Raw genomic sequence first — 21,244 nt, forward strand, 5'->3', positions numbered from 1 at the left:
ATCCCAGCTCTTTTTCCTTGTCACCCTGTCAGGAATATATACCTAATAACACCATTCCACCCTCTCTTTTGCCCTTGATTCTGGGAGCCGTCCTGGTCCTGCCCAGCAGATGAGAAGAGCGATGGCTGTCATTTGCTAGCTTGGCTTCAAGGCCATGTGGCTGCTGGCCTTGCTGTGATGCTGTTGCTCTGCGGGTGGGGGAGGGCTCCTTCACGCCTTTGGGTCTGAGCTGGGATTCATGCTCCAGACCAAACAGTGATTGAGGATCCTGCCCTGGGGTCCCTAGATGAGACCTCTCTTGTGCTGACCTCCTGCTAACTGGAATCTTGGCAGGTCCCCGCCTTGTTATGCCAGGAAAGGAGCTGCCCTGGATATGTTCAGAGTGACTGACATTCATCCTTTGGGTGTATGTCTGTGGTCAAAATCCCATCCTTGGAGATGGACTTCCCTTCGTCTCAACCACCACTGGATCTCTGTGCTGATAAGATACAGGAAAAGAAGAAAAAGTTGACTTGTATTGTACAAATATTTAGTGGTGATTCCCTTGTCCCCTCTCCACTAGAGCAAAGTCTTGGGTCAGGAGTGAGGGGGTAGCATGACCCTGTTGTATACAGCAGAAAGCATTGTGCAGGGGCAATGTAAATGTTGGGTCTCAGGCATGAAATCCAGCAGTTCCAGTACCTTGTAAGGCTCCCACTGAAAAGGCTACTGCTTCATCTTTAATAAATTAAGCATTAGATGAAGCACATTAGAAGACCAAATGACTCATGTTCTCCTTCTGGTCTTCAGACCCCAATGACAGTGGTGACCTCAGGCTGTGTACAGGAAGGATGGTTTAAAGATTGGTGGCAGTGGGATGGGCCCCAAACCCTACCCAGAAGATCCCTGAACAACTTTGGAAAGATTGACAGTTTTCACAGTGACTAGTGACACACCAGGCCCTCTGGTCTTTGCCCTAGGTTCAGATTTGATTTCTGGGCTCTCGTCTTCATGAACTTACCCTCGAACACCATCCAGGTCACCTTCTCACCAGTTCCTAGACTGCTCTCCAAGCAGCACGTGGACTCAAGGTCTAGGACAGCTCTGGCAAAGCCTGACAAGAAGCAATACGAATCCGAGGGCTGTCACGTGACCCTGGGAGGTGGGGGGGTGGGGTCTGCCAGTCCCTTTTCAGGACCCACTGGGATACCAGAGCCCTGGTTTACTGCGTTTGTTTTAAAATTCAAAGCTTAAGCTACTCCAGCCAGATCATCACCTTGGAGAGGAGGAAGCAGGCAGGGAGAGGAGAGACGGGTGACGGGGTGCTACAGAACTGTGGTGAGAGAAGAGGACTGTTCCTTATGCTGGGCTCCGGAGGTGTGGAAAGGAGAAGAAATGTTGATGGGAGGGGGAAAAAGAAGCCTGAAGCACTAGAGGCTGGGATAAGCCTTTAGCGGTTGTAGGAAGGAGGGCTCTAGTAGCCCCATCTGGGCTGGGCCCACCCTCCTTTTGGAATAAATTCATGCTAATTAACACTATTATCAGATGAGTTTGGGATCTGACAGTCCTTAGGGTGGGAAGGGCAGAAGGCATGGGGCTCCTGACGAGGCTGCAAGGGAGCCCTGCCCCAGTGGCATGGGCATCTGAGCAGGCTCTGGAGTCTAGTTTGTGTCTTTGGGAAATTGTATAACCTCTCTGAGACTCAGTTTTTACCTATCTGTTGAATCAGGCATAGTCGTGCCTCACAGGTTAAGACAATTAAATTGCACAGCCTGGGAAAGAACCTGGCAGAGGGTATACTACCAGGACTGGCCCAGTAGCTCTTGGGCCTGGCCTCCCTCTCCTCTCCTTCCTCCAGGTCCAGTTAGTTAGAGGTCAGGGAGATCCACATAGCTCTCTGCAACAATTTCTGGGCAGGAGCCTCGTCCCTGGCCACTATAGCCTTTCTGAGCTTTTAGCTGTTTTTCCATTCCTCAGTTCTGTGCTTGGGGCTCTGGAGTGGGAGGCTGGACACCAAGTTATGGAGCCCTCGGAAATCCCAAGTTTGGCATCTCCAAGCTTGGGAAGAGGGAGAAAGGCCCTGCTCCTACCTCTCTGCAGAGTAGAAACTGGCTCAAGACCTTGTCCTGACTCAGCCACCCAGTGTCTCCTACTTTAAGGTTTTATTCTTTCTGGATGCAAGGCTGTACAGGGACTCTTTTTCCTGTTACGCACTAGGAAGGACATGGGGATTGGCTGTGGGGCCCTCAAGCTTTGGCCTTGCTGTGACCAGGTAGAGTCTGAACTTCCCAGGAAAGAAAGTCTTCCACAAAACTGGTCCCTGGTGCCAAAAAGGTTGGAGATCGCTGATTATAGTCTGTAGCCTAAACTTTTTAATATCCCACCGTTTACAGAAAGAGTTTGCTCACCCTTGGGCTAGAGGCACCCTGAAGGGTCGTTGACAGGAACCAGAAACAGGAAGTCAGTTTCTTCTTTCACTGGAATTCCTTCCAATCACATTGGCACCTCTCACTAGCAGAATGTGATAGGAAGCCAGCTGGCACAAATCTGGGAAAGGTCGTTTGCAGCCTCACAGAATAGGATGGGTGTGGTCCTGAGAGACAACAGGTAAATAACACAATTTCTAAGCATCTTACCTTGGCCTCCTCCTCTTCTGTCTGTGCACCCCCTCCCTTAGCAATGCTATCCAGATCCATGGCTTCAATAATCACCTCCGTAGATAAGGCCAAAAGCCATAGCCTCACGTGGGACTTCTGTTTTGCATTTCGAACTGCCTGCTGGGCCAGTCCAATGAGAAGTATTCTCTTCATCTCAAAACTACTATGTCCAATAGGTGGAATTCATATTTTCTTTCAAACTCCTTCCTTCTCCTCTGTTCCCCATTTCTGTTGCCGATATCATCACTCTCCCATAGAATAGGCTAGAACCCAGCCCTGACTTCATGTCTGGATCCTCTCTGTTTCCAGCCTCCTGCATCAAAACAATTAGAAAGAGTGAATCTTGCTTTGAAAGACTTTGCAACTGTTCTCTCCTTTCCCTTCCCAGACCAGCACCTGGGGCTGGGCCATCATTACCTTGCCTAGACATAGTACTTACCTCAAATGGCTATATGAGGATTAAAAGAATTAATATATACGAAGTATTTAGAATAGTTTCTGGCACATAGTAAAAGCAACTACTGGTATTATAGAAATATAAAAACAAATAGGGCAGAATTGATGCTTATATTAGATAAGTGGCTCGCTTTTCCAAGATAATCATTGACCATTGTGAATGGAAAAAAGGAAGGAAGAAAGAAAGAGAGAAAAAGAAAAGACAGACAGACAGACAGACAGACAAGACCTATCCCCTCTGGTGTATATTAGATAGATTTGACCAATATATAAGAATCATAATACATAATGACTGATCAAGGATGCAAGACTCATTCAGTATTCAAAAACCAATCTATGTAATTTGCCAATGATTTCTTTGCAAAGTTTTATAGTTTTACGATTTAGCTTTAAATCCGTGCTTCATTTTGAGTTAATTTTTGTGCATGCGTGAGGTTCAGGGGCAGGCTGACTTAATCCCGGGACAGCCAGGAGAGAGGCAGAGGGAGCATAGAGGACGAGCAGAGTCCTGGGAATGTTTGTATATTACTTTGTGAAATGAACACCTTCCTGATTCTTAGAAAAATAATGTTGACTCAGCAACAATTTGTTGGGTCAATATCTAGGATAGACAGAATTGAATTTTAGGAAAGAGGAGGATAGGGGTTAAGGCTTCTGAAGGTCATTGGTATGCAGCCTTGGAGGAGATGCCCTCAGTCTTTCCATTAACAACCTCTAATTTCCAGGAGCCTGACATGTGCTTAACTGGGGAGGCCTTGTGGGTAGATGGGGATTGTTAGACCTTCAGTCAGGGTGGAGTGTCCTAGTGGAGGAAGTTGGAAATATTTGCCCCTGGAGGGATGGCAGGAAGTGGTAGCTGTGTGGGGAGTTTGCCGTCTGAGTGATTTTCCTTGGGTCAGGAACCGGTGATGGGAATCTGAAGGGAGCTCTGTCGAGGGGTCTGGCTATTCACTCTGGCTGCCCCCCTGAGGCAGTAGCGAGCTTATTGCTCTGCCTGGCAGGTTGCGGAGTGTGCTTTTCAGATCTGAGAGGCTAAGGTGGGAAGACAGGTGGGGAGCGGCTTTGAGAAGGCAGGTACAGGCTGAGTTAAAACTTAAGTGAAAATGGAAGTCCCTCCATTCCCAAAAATGTCCCAGGAAGTTTGGGGGCGACGACAAGAGATCTTTTGTAGGCAGGGCAAGAGACTCGTTTTCTCATAATTCCCTGTGGCCCAGAGCGGGGTGAGACTGGGACTGGGCCTTCTCTGTGCTCCAGCATGAAATGTCCAGAAGTACTGCGGATAGACATGTAATGAAGTGGGAAAGACAATTACCTCTGATCAATGCCTGCTGTGCCCCAGGCATGCTGCCTGGTGTTTCCTGGATATTACCTGATTAAACCTTGGCAATAAGGCTGGATAATAGCATCACTTGCGTTTGACAGACAGGAAACTGGTGTGCTGAGAGTCTGACTGTTCTTATTCTGTCAACAGTGTGTTCTGTTCGCCTGTGCCAATATCACCATGTCTGATTCTGCAGGCCTTGTTACGTTGGGTCCAGCATAGCCTTTCTGACCATGCTTTCTACTGATAATGACAAACCCAGGGGCTTCCTGATTTATCTACATCCAGTGTCAGGGGCTGTTACTCAGCCCTTTCTCCTTTATCCATGAATTGGAGCCACCTATGATAACCACTAATTCCTCCTGATTTAGAAAATTTCCTTGATTAAAAAAATTTTCTTTTATTGTACACAAAGAGATATGTACAGAGATGTTTCCCAATAGCATTGCTTATTGGGAAAAAAAAAAAAGGAATAATCTAAATGCCCATTGGTAGGGGAATAATTAAATAAACTGGGCCAGGCTGGGTTCTCAAACTTTCAGGGCTCCTATGTGTTCCTAAAAGTTATTGAGAACTCCAAAGAGCTTTTTAAATGTGAGTTATATCTATCAATAGTTACTACAATAGAAATTAAAACTAGAAATTAAAAAAAATTATTCATTAAAAATTATTACAAACAAACCCATTATATGTTTGTTTTTAAGCTTTATTGAGGTATAATTGACAAATGGAATTGTAAGATATTTAAAGTGTACAATGCGATGATTTGATGTATGTATAAATTGTGAAAGGATTCCTTCCAACAAGTTAACACATTCGGCATCTCACATATTTACTTTTTTTTTCTTTTTTTGGTGAGAACATTTAAGTTTTACTCTCTTAGCAAATATCAAGGATACAACACAGTGTTATCAACTATAGTTACCATGTTATACATATATTAGATCCTTAGACCTTATTCATCTTATAACTGAAAGTTTGTACCCTTTTACCAACCTCTCCCTATTTTGCCACCCTCCAGCCTCTGGTAACCACTTTTTTAACTTTTTGTTTCTATGAGTTCAACTTTTTTTTTTTTTTCAGATTCCACATATAAGTGATATCATGCAGTATTTGTCTTTCTCTGTCTGGCTTATTTCACTTAGTGTAATGCCCTCAAGTTTTATCCATGTTGTTGCAAATGACAGTAATTCCTTCTTTTTTAAGGATGAAATATTTGTGTATGTGTGTATACATACATATATATAACATTTTCTTGATCCATTCATTTGTTGACAGACACTTAGCATAAAGGTTGTTTCCATACCTTGACTATTGTGAATAATGCTGCAGAAGTGGAATTGCGAGATCATATTTTTAATTTCTTGAGGAAGCTCCCTACTGTTTTCTCTAGAGGCTGTACCAGTTTACATTTCTAAATAAATATCATTTTAAGTAAAAAAAAAAATATTTTCTAAAATAAACAAAATTGGCGAGAAGGGCATTGTATATTTTAAAAATTCTCTTTAAAGACTGGCTTAATGAAAGACAGCTGGAATTTCATACTTGCTTCTGTACTCTGTTAATATATGCTGTTTTTTTTCTTTTCTTTTTAAATTTTTTTTAGGCGAGGAAACCCTTGGTTGACCTCACAGGTTGCAAGGACCTTGCCAGTTTACAATCCCTTATTTTTTATTTTTTATGCCTACAGCACCTGATCTTCCTAGGTGGTCTCCCATCCAAGTACTAACCCGGCCTGACCCTGCTTAGCTTCTGAGATCAGATGGGATTGGACTTTTTCAGGGTGGCATGGCCATAGACTATGATATGCTGTTTTAATGGAAGTGTATGAAGACTATCGGGCCTTGCACAGATATGCATTTGGAGAAGAGATAATTGTGAGCATCTTTCTGTGGTATTACACCAAAACTTGACAACAAAATGATAGTTTTTTTAAAAGGTAGTTACAATAAGGAATCTGAAACCATATCAGTGAATTTTTTATACTGTTATATTAAAATTCCTTGAGTCTGTCTTGTACTTTGAATGGAGCTTTCATCCATGCATGATTTTGTAACATCACTCATTGGTCATCTGAAAAATTTTGATTCACTGAGATACACAGATCCTCCCCATGTTGACACATTCATTGTGCAACATTAAAAAAAATTACATTTATTAATATAAACATTGATTTTATTTGGAAAATCTTACAGTGTCAGACAGTTGTCAAACTCAAGATGGCAGATACAAATTTTCCACAATTCTAATTTTTACTGGAAAGTTCCAATTTTATCAATGGCAGCAAAATATTGCCAATTATTTCCTCGAAGTGACAATCTCCTTTGTTCATTTCTGAGAAAATATCTGCCAAATACCCAAATCTGAATAATTATAGTTTATCTGTCAGTCCTTCTTTATGGTAAAAATAGTGTTACATGAAAAAAGCAGATAGTTCAGCTCATATTTCAAGAAATTGCACAAGTGCTTTTTCTTGAAATAACCATCTTCCTTCAGTGCGTAGCAGAAATGTTTTATGTCTACTTTCCATTTCTTCACAAAAAATGTTAGATGTGTTCTCGAGGGTCAAAATTTCATAAAATAATCTTAAACGAGCCTGTCCTTTAAAAAAACAAAAACAAAAAAACCCCGTAAGTGCGTGTCAATAAAGAATGCAATGACTGCTTGGATAATTTGGTGCTGCTAACTTTTTGGGCTGAACCCCAGCAACTTTAGCCATCATTGCTTTTGTGTCATTGGTGGAAATATCAAAACTGTTGTTTTAGAAGAAACCATGAGATTCAAAAAAGTTAGTCAACAATAAAAATTTCATCATCACTTGTGTTTGTCACCAAATATTCATTTACATGAAAGGTCTTTAACAATTAGTTGGTGTTGACATAGGATAAATATGAGAAGACAGCATGTTTCCCCCGTGTACGTCGATTCATTCATTTATGAAGCAAAAGTACAATTCTTCAGACAAAGATTAACTCAGTTTTCATGTCTGCAGCTAAATGTTTAATTTGACAAGTGACTGTACTGTTGTAAGGTAGGCATGCCCAGGACTTCTTTCGCTGACTTCATCCAGCAGGCATTCAGTGATGTCAGTGTACAAGGTTTTATTATCTCTCGGCTATTGTGTGCACTTCTCCAGCTAATGCAGTATGATAACTTACCTTGTAAGATGCTTCAGTAACTTTTTCATTTCTACTTTGAAAAGCTGTAAGAAACAGTTTTTAGTTTTTAAAGAGCTTATCCTATCTACATTTAAAACAGGCAGTTACTTTTTCTCTAAACTCTGTATGATTGATCTCAAAGTGATGCTACAACTTACATAGCGCTATAATACTCTCCAAAATGTTCTGTTGCATAAGTCACAATAAGATAAATGATCAATATCTATATAATTGAGGGAAATATGGATTTCATCATGTTTTGTTTTTTTTACCTAGTTTTGCACAGTTTCTTGAGGGTATATCCCTCCCTTCTGCTAGTCAAAGAACTATCTGATATAACGGTTTCATCTTTTTTAGAAATTTTAGACATAAATTGTGCAGCTGTAGGTGGAGGAAGAAGACAATCTTCTAATCTGTCTTAAGCCAGTGATGAATCCTTGCATATAGGAAAAAATATATTGTTAAGACATAACTTATGTATTAGAATAAAATATTATTAAATTTTAAAATATCAATTTAAGATAAAATTACAAAATTTATAAAGATTTTTGAAAAACATTTAAAAATACTATTGCAAAACCAGATAAAATGTACTTATATCTTGTGTTTCCATGTAGGTGCAAGAAAAACTTCAGAATTTCAAAATAACAATTTATTGGATATAATACTGAAATTATAACAAGCATAACTGAAGATAGCCAGGAAGAACACACTTATACCCTAATTCTACTTCTTCAGAACATTTCGGAAAACATCAGAAATACACATACCCACTTCATTAGCTGTGAGAGCAACAACATCATCACACATCATGAAGCCTCTGGAAAACTCCACTGTGTCTTTGTGAGAGAGTGAGGGTGCAAAGGGCAAATAACTTCTTACTATTATAATGAGAATAATTTTGACCTCAGAGACCCCCCTGAAAAGATCTGCCAAGGGTTCCCAGACCATACTTTGAGAACTGCTACACTAGGATAATGCGTATTCTGTGGAATATTCTGCAGCTTTTAAAAACAATGAGGTAGATCTATATGTACTGTCATGTAACAAGCTGCAGAACAATGGAACAGGGTTTACAATATGATACACGCAAACACACAAAACAAATCTACATATTCTATATTTATATATATGTATGGAAATATAGAGAGAAGTTCTAGAAGAACATACCTTAACTGTGGTTACTTTTCAGAAGGGTATTTGATGGCTTAATAATGGAGAACGTTTACTTTATATTTTAAAAAAATGGTTGTAAGGAGATTGTATACATGTATTACTGGTGTCATTTAGATATATTTTATAAATAATAGTTTGTCTTTGTCTTCCTCTTGGGTGATGTGTAAGATTTATACAATTTTGATTGTTTTTCACGTCAATAAATAAACTGACAGTTGTCGCTGTTCTATGGAGAATCACTATCACAAGGGCGAAAGGGTATGGTTGCGAGTAAAACACAGGATGCCCAAGTAAGTTTGAATTTCAGAGAAACCAGAAATAAGTTTTTTTCATATAAGCATGTTCCATGCAATATTTGGGACATACATATACTAAAAAATTGTTTGTTGTTTATCTGAAGTTAAAATTTAGTAAATCGAAAAACCAAGATGCTTAGATATTGGAGGCAAAGTCATGTTGGCAAGCTGACTCTTTTGATAAATGCCTTTACAGCTTGTCGAGATTGTGAGATGTTATGGTAAAAACGATGAGCCAGGGGAGGGAATTGGAGGAAGGTTATAAAATGTTGCCATTTTTGTTTTTGTTTTAAAACACATATAAGGCTTCCACAAAATGCAGTTTTTGGGGTTAGGCTTGCATAACTCTCCTGTAGCCACTATGAGGCTGGTAACATTTCCTACCTTCTGAGCTCTGGCCAGGTCCCTGTCTTTCTACATTACCCAATGGCTACTAAGGAGCTTCCTTGAGGTGCTAAAAGGTCATTGCCAGACTTTCTTCTCCATCATCTCTTTTCTTTTCCCTCAGGAGAATGTACACATACTACTTTCCCCATTTTTTTCTTCTCTCCATTTTTCGTCTTGAGCAATTTCACCATGATCAATATCTTCCTCGAAGGTACAAACCTTTAGGTTTTCCCCTTCTTTTCTTCTCTCTTACTTTTTTTTTTTCCTTTTCTTCCTCTCTCTTTCAGATTTTTCCCACAGAGAAATCTCTCTTGCTTTTTTCATCTCCCCAAATTGTGAACTAACTAACCTTCCAAACAACCAATCAACTAATTACTAAATCAACTGACTAACCTATCTGTCTTGGTCTGGTCAGACAGCCATAGCAAAAATACCATAGACTGGGTGCCTTAAATAATGAACATTTATTTTTCACAGTTCTGGAGGCTGGGAAGTCCAAGATCAAGGCACAAGATTTGGTGTCTGGTGAGGACTGGCTTCCTGGTTCATAGAATGCTCTCTTCTTGCCACGTCCTCACATGGAGGAAGAGGTGAGACACCTCTCTAGAGTCTCTCTGATAAGGACACTAATCCTATTTGCGAGATTCTACTCTCATGATCTAATCACTCCCCAAAGACCCCACCTCCAAAGAATGACATATTGGGGATTAAGTTTCAATATATGAATTTTTGGGGGGGAGAGGGCCACAAACATTCAGTCTTTAGCACCATCCCAGAAACAAAGATCAGAGGATGCTTCAACCTGCTATAGAGGCTAAAACAAAGGGATGCTGTGCTTCGTGTAGATCTCAACTCTGAAGATAGTCTCTCATTCAATAGAAAATCAACTTTGAATCATCTCTGCCTAGGAGAAGCTGAGGAAGTGTCACCATGGGAGAAGAAAGGGGTTGAGTCTAGGTCAGGATGCAGGGCTATCAATTCTCATGGAGAAATCCTGCTTTTTTTTAAGATATCAGACCTACTTGTGTTTGCCTTCGGTTTGTCCTTTTTTTTTTTTAAGTCAACTTTATTGAAATATACTGAAGTTAAAATGCACACAATTTAACTTACAGTTCCTGGAATTTTGACAAATGACAATTATTGTCGTTTTTATGGTTTTATTTTTTACTTTAAATTTTTGATCCATTTGAAATTTATTTTGTTGTGTGGTATGGAAGGCATAAATCTAATTTAATTTCTTTTCCCCCAGAGAGCTACTCAGTTTTCTCAGCATTATTTATTGATAAATCTTTTTTCTCTCTGGTTTGAAATTAGTGAGAAAAAAGATAGATTTATCTATCACATATTAAATTTATCATATATTAAATTTATCATATATTAAATTCTCAACTGTGTTAGTATCTATTTCTGAGCCTTCTCTTTTGTTCCTTTGATTTGTTTGTTCACATATCAATACAACACTGTTTTAATTGTGGCTATGTTATTTTTTAAAATCTTGTGTTTTAGGATTTTCTGCTCTATCTCTTCAATGAGCTAATTTTCTTTGAGTTTCCTGTACTAGTTACCTATTCGTATATAACAAATTACCTTGATACTTAGCAGCTTGACATTTTATTATCCCGCAGTTTTTGAGAGTCAGGAATGAGAGCAGTGTCGCTGGGTGGTTCTGGCTCAGGGTATCTCATGAGATTAGGGTTCAGCCGTCCTTTGGAGCTGCAGTCATCTAAAGGCTGGTCTGGAGTGGAGAGTTTTGCCTCCAAGCTCACTCATGGTTGTTGACAGGCACATGGGTCTTACTATAGGAGTGCTCACAATGTGGCAGCCGGGAGTGATCCAAGAAGGGAAAAAGAGATAGCAAGGGCCCAAGATGAAACACTGTCTTATATATCCTAACCTCAGAAGTGACATGCCATTACTTCTGCCAACTCCGATATGATGTGGGAGAGGGTTACAGAAGGGTGTGAATGCTGGCCCACTGGGATCATGGGGACTACGTTAAAGGTTGGCTACCACACTTCTAACTTTGAATCTCCTCTCTTTCCACCTTATTGACTTTGTTGGGATATTGCATCTATTTTATGAGGCTGCTTCTGCCTATGTCCATAATTCTCAAATCATTCTACTGATAGCTAACTTGCCCTTCTGAGTGCCAGAACAATTTATTCAACCGCGCCTCCTCTGAAATAATCCATCGATATCTCCGCGTGGCTGGCCCCCTGCTCTTCTTGGATGCCCCTCTGAGCCTCAAACCTATATCTATTTTGTCACATAGCACTCTACATTGCTCTTATTTGATTCCTTCATTAGACTGTAAGTTTATCGAGGGCAGGAACTGTGCCATTATTTTTCTGTTCACAGTACTTACCACTGTGCCCAGCATGAAGTAGGTGCTCATTAAATATTTGGGCCCAGGTGACAGCCTGGGTGCTGGGTGGAGACCTGGACACGGAAGGGAGACCTGGAGCTCTACAGCCATTAGTTTTGTGTGGTGCCAGGAGCCTGATTCTGTAGGAAGGGGCTGCTTCACTGGCTTTGTGACTGAGGCCAGTGGTCTCATTTTGGTGCTGGTAGACATGTCTTTGTGGCTTTGTACCCAGCTTTGCCTCTGCAGCCAGATGGGCCTACAGGCTGCCTGCCCTGCCTGCCCCTTCTTCCACAGTGTGGGGTCTGAAGCCTGCTTGGACCCGTGGGTCTGTCTGTGTCTGCTGTATGTGAGGGTCTGGGCACAGCTGAACTGAAAGGACTGGGCTCTTGGTTAGTGGTATGTGCAGCATTCTGCAGAATATTATTCAGAAACAAGTGGGAAAGGCCTTTTTTCACCATCATCTTTCTTAATGCCTGAACTGTAAATTCCAGGCATCTTTGGGCTTTTCAGATAAAATCAGCAGCACCTGAAACCCAGTCTGCTGCCTACTCACATCCTCACACTCAGCTGTGGACTCCATGGTGGAGGGGCTCCGAGCCACACTCAGGAAAGACAGCAGCACAGCCAGGTAAGACTGAGCTGGCACCACCTCGGCCCAGGGCGGGGACAGTGTGGCTGAGGCTGCCCAGGTCAGGGTTCCTGATGTTAGAACTCTTTACTTTTTCTGCTGATACTCCTTTTTTCCCTGGCTCTGTCTGCAGCTCAGTCTTTATTTCTTCCTTGATTCTCATAATAAAGCTCTTGGGACTATCAGAGCCTATAGGACCACCCAGCTCAGCTCCTCATCTTACCCAACTACAGTGGGAGCCAGAGAGGGGAACAGAGTTACCCAAGATCACACAGCTTCTGTTGACATCTCCCAAGTCTCTTCTCCATGTTTCAAACTATTCCATGTTTCTCCTCTAATCTTTGTTTTCTTTCCTTTTTCTTTTCCCTTCTCTTCTCTCTTTGGACCCAGTGGTGAAGGCCATCCACTTATGAGATTGGACTAGGTGGAGGGTGTCTCCATTCGGCTTCCCTACTTCTATATTTGGGCATCTGGATTCATCAATATGAAAAGGGGAATCAGAGCGGGCAGTGTCAGTCTCAGAGGCCAGTCTAAGCTCCCCAGACCTGTGTTTGACTGGCCCAGCTGGCCCAGTTGACTGCTGCAGAGTAAAGCATAAATGAAACAGGGTATCTCATGAGATTAGGGTTCAGCCGTCCGTTGGGGCTGCAGTCATCTAAAGGCTGGGCTGGAGCAGAGAGTGAGCCAGAGCCTGGGCCCTTGGAAGGTGCTCAATCTCAGGCCCCAAGAAAGAGGGACCTTGAATGGAAAAAGGGAACTGTATCTCCAATGAAGCCTGACCAGTGTCTCCACACTACCTGCAACGGGCCAGAGCTACTTTTCCTTACTAGTGGGGCAGCTTTCCCCAAACCATCTTGGAGCAAGTTTAGACAAGCAGATCTTAATAAGAACTGCTATAGGCCAGAGAGGAGATAGCCGCAGACTTGCTGGGAGAGTTATAGCACTTCTCCGAGGTGCTATAACTCTTGCCTTCCAGCAGGGGTTGCCCTATCCTGACAAAAAGCTAGTCTTCTTTTTCCTGGGGCTCTCCCAGCTAAGGAAACCAATTCTTCTGACACTTGATGGAGTTAATCTGTGCTCCAAGCTGTGGGGAGAGGAGTCTCCCAGAGGTCATAATAGTGTTTGGAATCTGGTGTCATAATTAGGAAAGGCAGAGCAATCAGAAGCGGAAACCCATCATCCCCTGGAGTTGAAAGGCTATAGATATGACCTTGCAGAAAGGAGAAAGAGTGAGAGAGGGTGAGAGAGAGAGAAGTGAAAGTAGCTAGTTAAAAAAGCAAGAAGGTCTAGGACCTGCAAAGGATGTTTTGGAAATATGGTATCAGAAGAGACATAAATTACAAACCAAGCTGTCCCTCCCAAAGCAGAGCATTTGGTCACCTTCATTATGACACTGATACTGTAAAAGTGGAAATTCTCCAGTTACAGGGAGGTGATATCTCCAGGCGCCAGCCCCAAGAGAAGCGCAACGTTCCAAGGTGTCTACTAGGCCTTGTTTGATCTGAGAGTTCCCCGGATACATTTACCTTTGTACGTTAATGACTAACTTCTGCTTCTTGTAATCTGCTTATTCAAGGATGTAGTAGGAGGCTTTATAAGCTGCCTCCTCTGGAAGCTCGGGGCTGATCTCCTCTAACCCTGCGTGGTAGAGAGACAGTTGCCTGCCGGCTAATAAAGGCTCATAATTAATCTCAATTGGCTCCGTGGGTCTTAGAATCGTTTTGTGCCACAACAATATGAACTGATATTTAACCTGAAATTTCTCCACAATTCCTGAGCAGCACCCATCCACTTATCATTTACAGATACCAACTCCTAACTCGAGGGAACTGGGTTATGCAAGGGTTGCTAAGGAACGAGGAAAGATGCAGTAGGTACTGGCAAGGGTTGCTTAGTAACCAGGAGTCCCTTGGAGGTGGAGTGGCCAGAGCAGGTCTGGAACTGATGAGGGTCTGTAGACAGAGTCAGCCCACACCTGAGTCTCCTGAAAGTGCCCATCTGTTGGCCTCTTGGCCCAAAGCTGCCAGAGTGCCTCTCTTCAGCTCCTTGACACTGTCCTTCATGAAAAGTACACCCCTAGTCCCTGAGTGTCTTCCATAAGCTCTTGCTCCAACCATTCCTTCCCTACCTCTTTCCACATGAAGCAGATCAGTTTCCAGATTCAGGACTGGGCAGGGCTCCCGAGCAAGCAAATGGGAATCTCACACTGGGGGAGGCAGGATACTCTGGGGTCGCAGTGATGTGAAGCTGGGAAATCTGGGTTTGGTTGAAAGAGACTCCCCTAAACAAGCATCTCTGCTGTATTTCCAGTTCAGGGGGAGATGTCTTCATGTCTGAGTCTCACCTTGCCTTCACACCTATGCATATCTACAGGGGCAAGCCTGTCCCTCCAGAGGTCATCCTGGGGGCTGGGTCTCTACTCTGCCCCTGGCTTGGGGGGCTGCTGTGGCCGACCCAGGCTCCTCCCAGGCTCCCTTCAGATAGTTTCACTTCAGCACAGCGTGGCATAGATATAATGGAAATCCTCAGAGCTACAGTCAACTTTCTCAGTCACGAGTGCCCCGTCCTCTGCACTCCAGGCACAGAGGATTTCTCTTTAGATATGTGGCTTGTTCATCTAGATCTCAGGCGACTTTTCTTTGCTGCTGCTCCTTGTTTCCGTCACAATCTTGATTTGGTCGCCAGAGGGATGAACAGAGCCTCTATCGTCTAAGCCATTTTTTTTTTCCTCCTCTGAAAGCCTGGGCTTTTTTAAAAGCTATGTTGCCTGGTAATGGTGTTGTGCCTGCTCATTTTCGCTATCCCCATAAGGTCTTACAGCAGTCAAACTTGATCAACTGAGCATGTGAAACATTGGTTCGACACCAACTGCCAGATGAAGAGACTTAGGGTGAGGTCTTGCTCAAAGGAGCATCTATCTTTATGGACTTTGGAGCTGTCTCTGTGGCCCGTGGATGGATTCTTGTTCACCAACTTGGAAACTCTCCCTAATTTTTTGAGGGAACTCCATACTGTTTTCCATAGTGGTTGCACCAATTTACATTCCCATCAGCAGTTTATGAGGGTTCTTTTCCCCCCACAACCTCTCCAAAACTTGTTATTACTTGTCTTGTTGATAGCCATTCTAACAGGTGTGAGGTGGTATCTCATTGTGGTTTTGATTTGCATTTCCCTAATGGCTAGTTAGGTTGAGCATCTTTTCATACGTCTGTTGGCCATTTGTATGTCTTCTTGGAAGACATGTTTGTTTAGGTCCTTTGCCCATTTTTTAATTGAATTATTTGTTTTTTCTGTTGTTGTTGTTGAGTTGTATGAGTTTTTTTGTATATTTTGGATATTAGGCCTTGAGACGGTGTCTGCAAATATCTTCTTCCATTCAGATAGTGCCTCTTTGTCTGATTGATGGTTTCTTTTGCTGTGCAGAAGCTTTTTAGTTTGATATAGTCCCATTTATTTATTTTTGCTTTTACTTTCCTTGCCTTTGAGGTCAAATTTATAAAATTCTCTCTAAATCCAAAGTCCGTGAATTTGGGACCTATGTTCTCTTCTATGCTATTTATTGTTTCAGGTCTTTGATCCATTTTGAGTTAATTTTGGTGTATGGTGACAGATAGCAGTCTAGTTTCATTCTTTTGCTTGTGGCTTTCCAATTTTCCCAGCACCATTTATTGAGGAGGCTTCCCTTACCCCATCACATGTTTATGGCTCTACTGTCAAAAATTACTTGTCCATATATATGAGGATTTATTTCTAGACTCTCAATTCTGTTTCATTTTTCTGCCAGTACCATGCTGTTTTGATTATGGTCGCTTTGTAATATAATTTGAAGTCAGGCAGAGTGATACCACTGGCCTTGTTCTTTTTTCTTAGAATATTGTTTTGGCTATTCAGGGTTTTCTGTGCTTCTATACAAATCTAATGATTTTTTGTTCTTCTTCTTTAAAGAATGCGGTCGGAATTTTTGATGGGGATTGCATTAAATCCGTATATTGCTTTGGGTAATAAAGTTACTTTAACTATGTTGATTCTTCCAATCCATGAACACAGAATATCTTTCCATTTCTTTGCATTTTCTTCAATTTTTTCTAAAAATGTTTTATAGTTTTCAGTATATCAGTCCTTCACATGCTTCCTTACGTTCACTCCTAGGTATTTTCCAGAAACGTTCTAAACACACATAAATGCATGTGGCCTCTTACTCAACACACACACTTTTTTTTACATGAGTGCTAACATGTACTATATCAGTCAAAGTCCTGACAGAAAACAGATGGCCCACATAAAGTGAATCGTTTGAGTCGAGTTTAGTGAATGGACTGTGTGTAAAAGTATGGACATGAAGGAGGGAAAATGCAGGGGTAGTGCAGTCACTAGGGCCAGCAACGGTTAGTGATGGCACAGTGACTCGGTGTGAGCAACACAGTCAGCTTAGGCATCCCAGGGAGGAAGTGTGGCATAAACATGCACTCCTTGCTCTCACCCTTCCTCTGTGCTCTCCCTACAGCACCAGAGGGTTGGGGGGCATGGGGAGGAAGGCAAGGAGGGAGAGCGGTGGTATGACACCAGCACATGTACTGTCACCTAGTTCTGCACTTCACAGTTTCCACTTAACAGTCTATCTGTCCATATAACTTCATTCTTTCTTTTGGCCTAGCGCATTCTAGAGTATTCCTATTGTGAAATATTATACCACATATATAATATGTATAGTATATACACTCTATACTGTATATAATATGTACCACATATAATATATAATAATACATACCACATATGTTTATGTATACATATAAAACTAATCCCTCACTGATGGACTTTTAAGGTTGTTTTCAATCTTCTGTATTACAAACAATGCTGCAAGGCATATCCTTTTACTCATTCATTTCATGTGGCAGGAATAGGTACAGAATAAATTCCTAGGAAAGAGATGGCTGGATCAAAGACTGTATGCTTTTAAAATTTGATAGATACTGCCACCCTGCATAGAGTTTATACAAAATCACCCTGCATAGAGTTTATACAAATTTACACACACATCAGTAATGTATGAGATTCCTGTGCAGTGTTCAAACATCTGGGTTACAAAGATGTGAAAAACCTTATTAAAGCATCTTTTCAGCAGTGTCTGTCACCTTCACAAAATATAAACTTCTTGAAATTATGAAAATACACATTTCCCCCTTGTTTTCTGTCATTTCTTTCAGCTTTATTCAGCAGGGTTAAAATTCCTCCACTCCTGAATGGAATTCTGCTCATTCTTTGGGAACAGTCTTTTGTTACTGTAAGTCATAAATAACAGCCTCAGTTTAGAAGTTAAAAGTTTCTAGTTTATCTTTCTGGGCATGAACAAACCAATTATAAAAAACAGACATCTTGGAGACAGTTAGGGAAACCATTTAAGTATCAGGCACCAAGGGACCCACCAAGGAATCACCATTAGTCACAGTGCTCTGGATGGGGCAGAAGGGGTCTGTCTTCCTGTCACAGGGGAAGTGAGCCCTAATACAGGAAGTTTTCCACAAGGGAGGAGACGACACTGTGAAATTTATTCTGTGGGTAAAGAAACAGGCCTGGAGAAGACAAATAACTTGTTAAAGTTATTCCTAAAACTCAGAGGGGAGGTTCATACCCAGATGAGACAAAGCTCACATCCTAACTGCTGTGCTGAATTGTCTCCCATGGTGCTAGAGATGGATTTTTATCAGTGCTTGTCATTCTCTTTACAAACCACTATCAATCGTCCTTCCTCAGCAATGCCTTTCAAGTTGCTGCACTCTCTAGTCAGAAAATAAAGCATGACCTATACTGACTTACGGGCTTTACACATCATTCACATTTACCTGACTTCCATTAATGGTGGGCTTATTACTATTAACCTGTTGCTGCAGGTACTGAGGGTGGTGTAAATTCCTAAAAGGAGTCATTTCTTAGGAAGTCACTGTTGAAGCCAAAAGAAGAAATGAGCTTTCTATTGCCAATCTTTCTGAGGCACTTCATTTAAGGCATGTCTCAACAAACAGCATTTAGTTGAATTTTTTAAAAAGCTGATCTGAGACATCCCACGTTTAAATAGGTGAGTTTAGTTTCTTCATATTTTTTTTGCAATTCCTGATGTACTTGGACTTATTTCTTTTTCAGCAAGTTTTTCTCTCTCGTTTCTTTTTTTCTTTTTTCCTTTCTTGCCTTTGTTGGATTAATGAAATTTTATTGGTTCCTTCATTGGTTTGAAGTAATACGTCCTATTTCTACATTTGTTTTTGCGTCTAGGTGAAACATTTTTTATAAAAGTATAGCTGACATACAACATTATATTAGTTTCAGATGTACAACTCAGTGATTCTATACTTATATACTTTACAATGTAATCACTGCAATATGTCTATTAACCATTTGTCACCGTATGTTATTATGATATTATTGACTTTATTCACTGTGCTGTACATTATATCTGTGTGACTTATTTATTTTATAACTGGAAGTTTGTACCTCTTATTCCCCTGGTGAACCTTTTTTAAACATGTATACCTAACTATATTTTTCTATAAAAGTCAAAAGTTGATTAAAACGGTGATCCCTCTCTTCCACTAAAGACATAAAATGCCTTAATTTCCCTCTGTAATCTCTTCTCCTAATGTCTACATTATAGTTGTCTAGTATTTTCATTCTCTATGCTTTTAATCTCTCAATAGTTATGGTTTATCATCAATCGAAGGTTAGACCTGCCGACATGTTTTATCATTCTCTTAGAGGACTACTGCTTTCTGCATCCTAGATTTCTGTTCTGATTCATTTTCTGTGTTGCTAAAGTAATACTTTTGAAGTCCCTCCACGTCATTCTTTCTCTTCGATGTTCTGTAATTGCACTCTGATGTTTCCTGCCAAGGTGAGGATTTGTCTTTAATTATGTTGCTTAATATTTGGTGTATTCCTTCAATTCTGGAACCTCTCAGTCATTACTTCTCAACAGGGCAATGTCATAGAGGTGGAGACAACATTACATATGATGGTGAAAGAAGGGTCTATGAGGAGGTGATGAAGAGGTGATGATGAGAAAGAGCCAGCCCTGGTGAGAAGAGTGCTCTGGACAGAAGGAAGAGCAAATTCAAAGGCTTGATGGGATTCAGGAATTGAAGAAGGCCCGTGAGACTAGATTAGATCAGGGAAAGAAGCAGGAGCCTGCTGTGTAAGGGTTCCTGGGCTCTTCATAGGAGTTTGAGTTGAGAACTTAAGGAGACAGAAGATGAAGGAGTTTGTGGGAGAGATACTTAGCTGTTCACCAAAATCCACTGATTCTTTCTTTCCTAAACTCCAAGCGATATTATCTGTTTTGCAGTTAGATGTGGCCATGTGACTGAGTTCTAAACAGTGCAATGAGAGTATATGTGACATATGCTACTTCTAGTCCTGGCCTGTAAGACACTTCTACAAATTCTTCTCCATGCTCTTTTTTTCCCTTCTGGTTGACTGGGATGGAAATAACCATAACAATCATGAAAGTCACATGTTGAAGATGGCAGAGTTGCCATCAGTCTGAGTACCTGAGTGACTTTATGAAGCAGAATTCCTACCCTCATTCTCAGCCCAACTGTCCTGACCTAGAACTGCCCTGGCATGTTAAATGTGAAACCAATATCATGTTCTCCAAACCATGGAATGTTTGTTTTTGCAACACAGCTTAACTAATGCTGCCAAAAGTACCTTCGCGAGGAAACCCGAAGTCCTGTGGGTCACATGAGGAGAGGATAGAATGTCTAGGATAAGATTAAATTATATGGATGGAATGGCTTCTGAGGGGCTATTACGCTTTAACAGATGAAGCAATCATGGCCCAGAGAAATTAGCTGCTCTTCCCGAAGATACTCAAAGGCAAAAACCAGATTTTATAAAACGGAACTCCCAATTTCTAGTTCAGGGTTCTTTCCTTGGGACTGCAGAGAAGGAGATGGGGAGACTTGGAAGAGAGGGGTGAATTAATCTCCGCTTAGATTCGCTGGCTATCTGAGGGCTATGATATTCACTGGTGCCTTTAGGACATCTCAACCAGAACTTTAATTAGTTGCCCCTTTAATTCTTTAGATAAGTGTGTTCTCCTTTCCTGTGGCCGATGATATTTAAATCCTGGCTATGATGCTTTGGGCCTGTAATGCAAGATCCCCATGCCTGGAACCTGCACCTGGGTTTGGATATTCCAGAAGAACCACTAGGAGGACCAGAGGGGTGAGAAATGCCATTCGTTACTCACAAGGCAGAGAAGCGTCAGCAGCGACTGGTCGAAGCTGCAGGAATAAAGCTGCTGACCAAGAGCAAGTAGAGTTTTTTATGCACTCAAGCAGAGGGAGGGGTAATCTCATTGGGGGAACAGCTGCCTTCTCCGATGGGTAGGAGCAAGATAGGCTGTTTGGTTACAGGAGTAGATAACGTCCATGGGAGCAGCAGAAAATATCCTTGGGAGTAGGCACTGCTTAAAAGCTCGTTGTTTTCTGCTTTCCTTGGCTGCTGGTCAGGCAGCTGTCAGTCTTCTGAGTATGTGGATGGGCTATGTTCTGAGTTAACCCTAGAAGGCTCTGTATCCATTTAGAGTCTCAGCAGGATATGGGTAATGACTCAAACTGGGTAATTGTAAATAGTCTTTCTATTTAACTCCTCTCAAATGTACTGGGGGCGGGGGGTGGTGGTTAGAAGACCAACTAAGATGGTGCAGTGCACTAGGACCTACAATAGTGGGAACAATTGTCACTGCTAAGTCTGAAAGTATAGTAGTTTCTTACATGTGGTGTGACAAATTACCGCAAATCTACTGGCTTAAAACAACACAGATGAC

The 21,244-nt window shown here is 41.5% G+C and overlaps 1 pseudogene; it reads right to left on the minus strand.

The window, feature by feature from the left end:
- Nucleotides 1-6,094: 6,094 nt before the first annotated feature.
- Nucleotides 6,095-6,213, minus strand: LOC111747171 (annotated as a pseudogene).
- Between the last annotated feature and the right edge of the window lie 15,031 nt (nucleotides 6,214-21,244).

This window comes from Pteropus vampyrus, unplaced genomic scaffold (assembly GCF_000151845.1).
Source record: "Pteropus vampyrus isolate Shadow unplaced genomic scaffold, Pvam_2.0 Scaffold213, whole genome shotgun sequence".
Classification (NCBI taxonomy): Eukaryota; Metazoa; Chordata; class Mammalia; order Chiroptera; family Pteropodidae; genus Pteropus; species Pteropus vampyrus.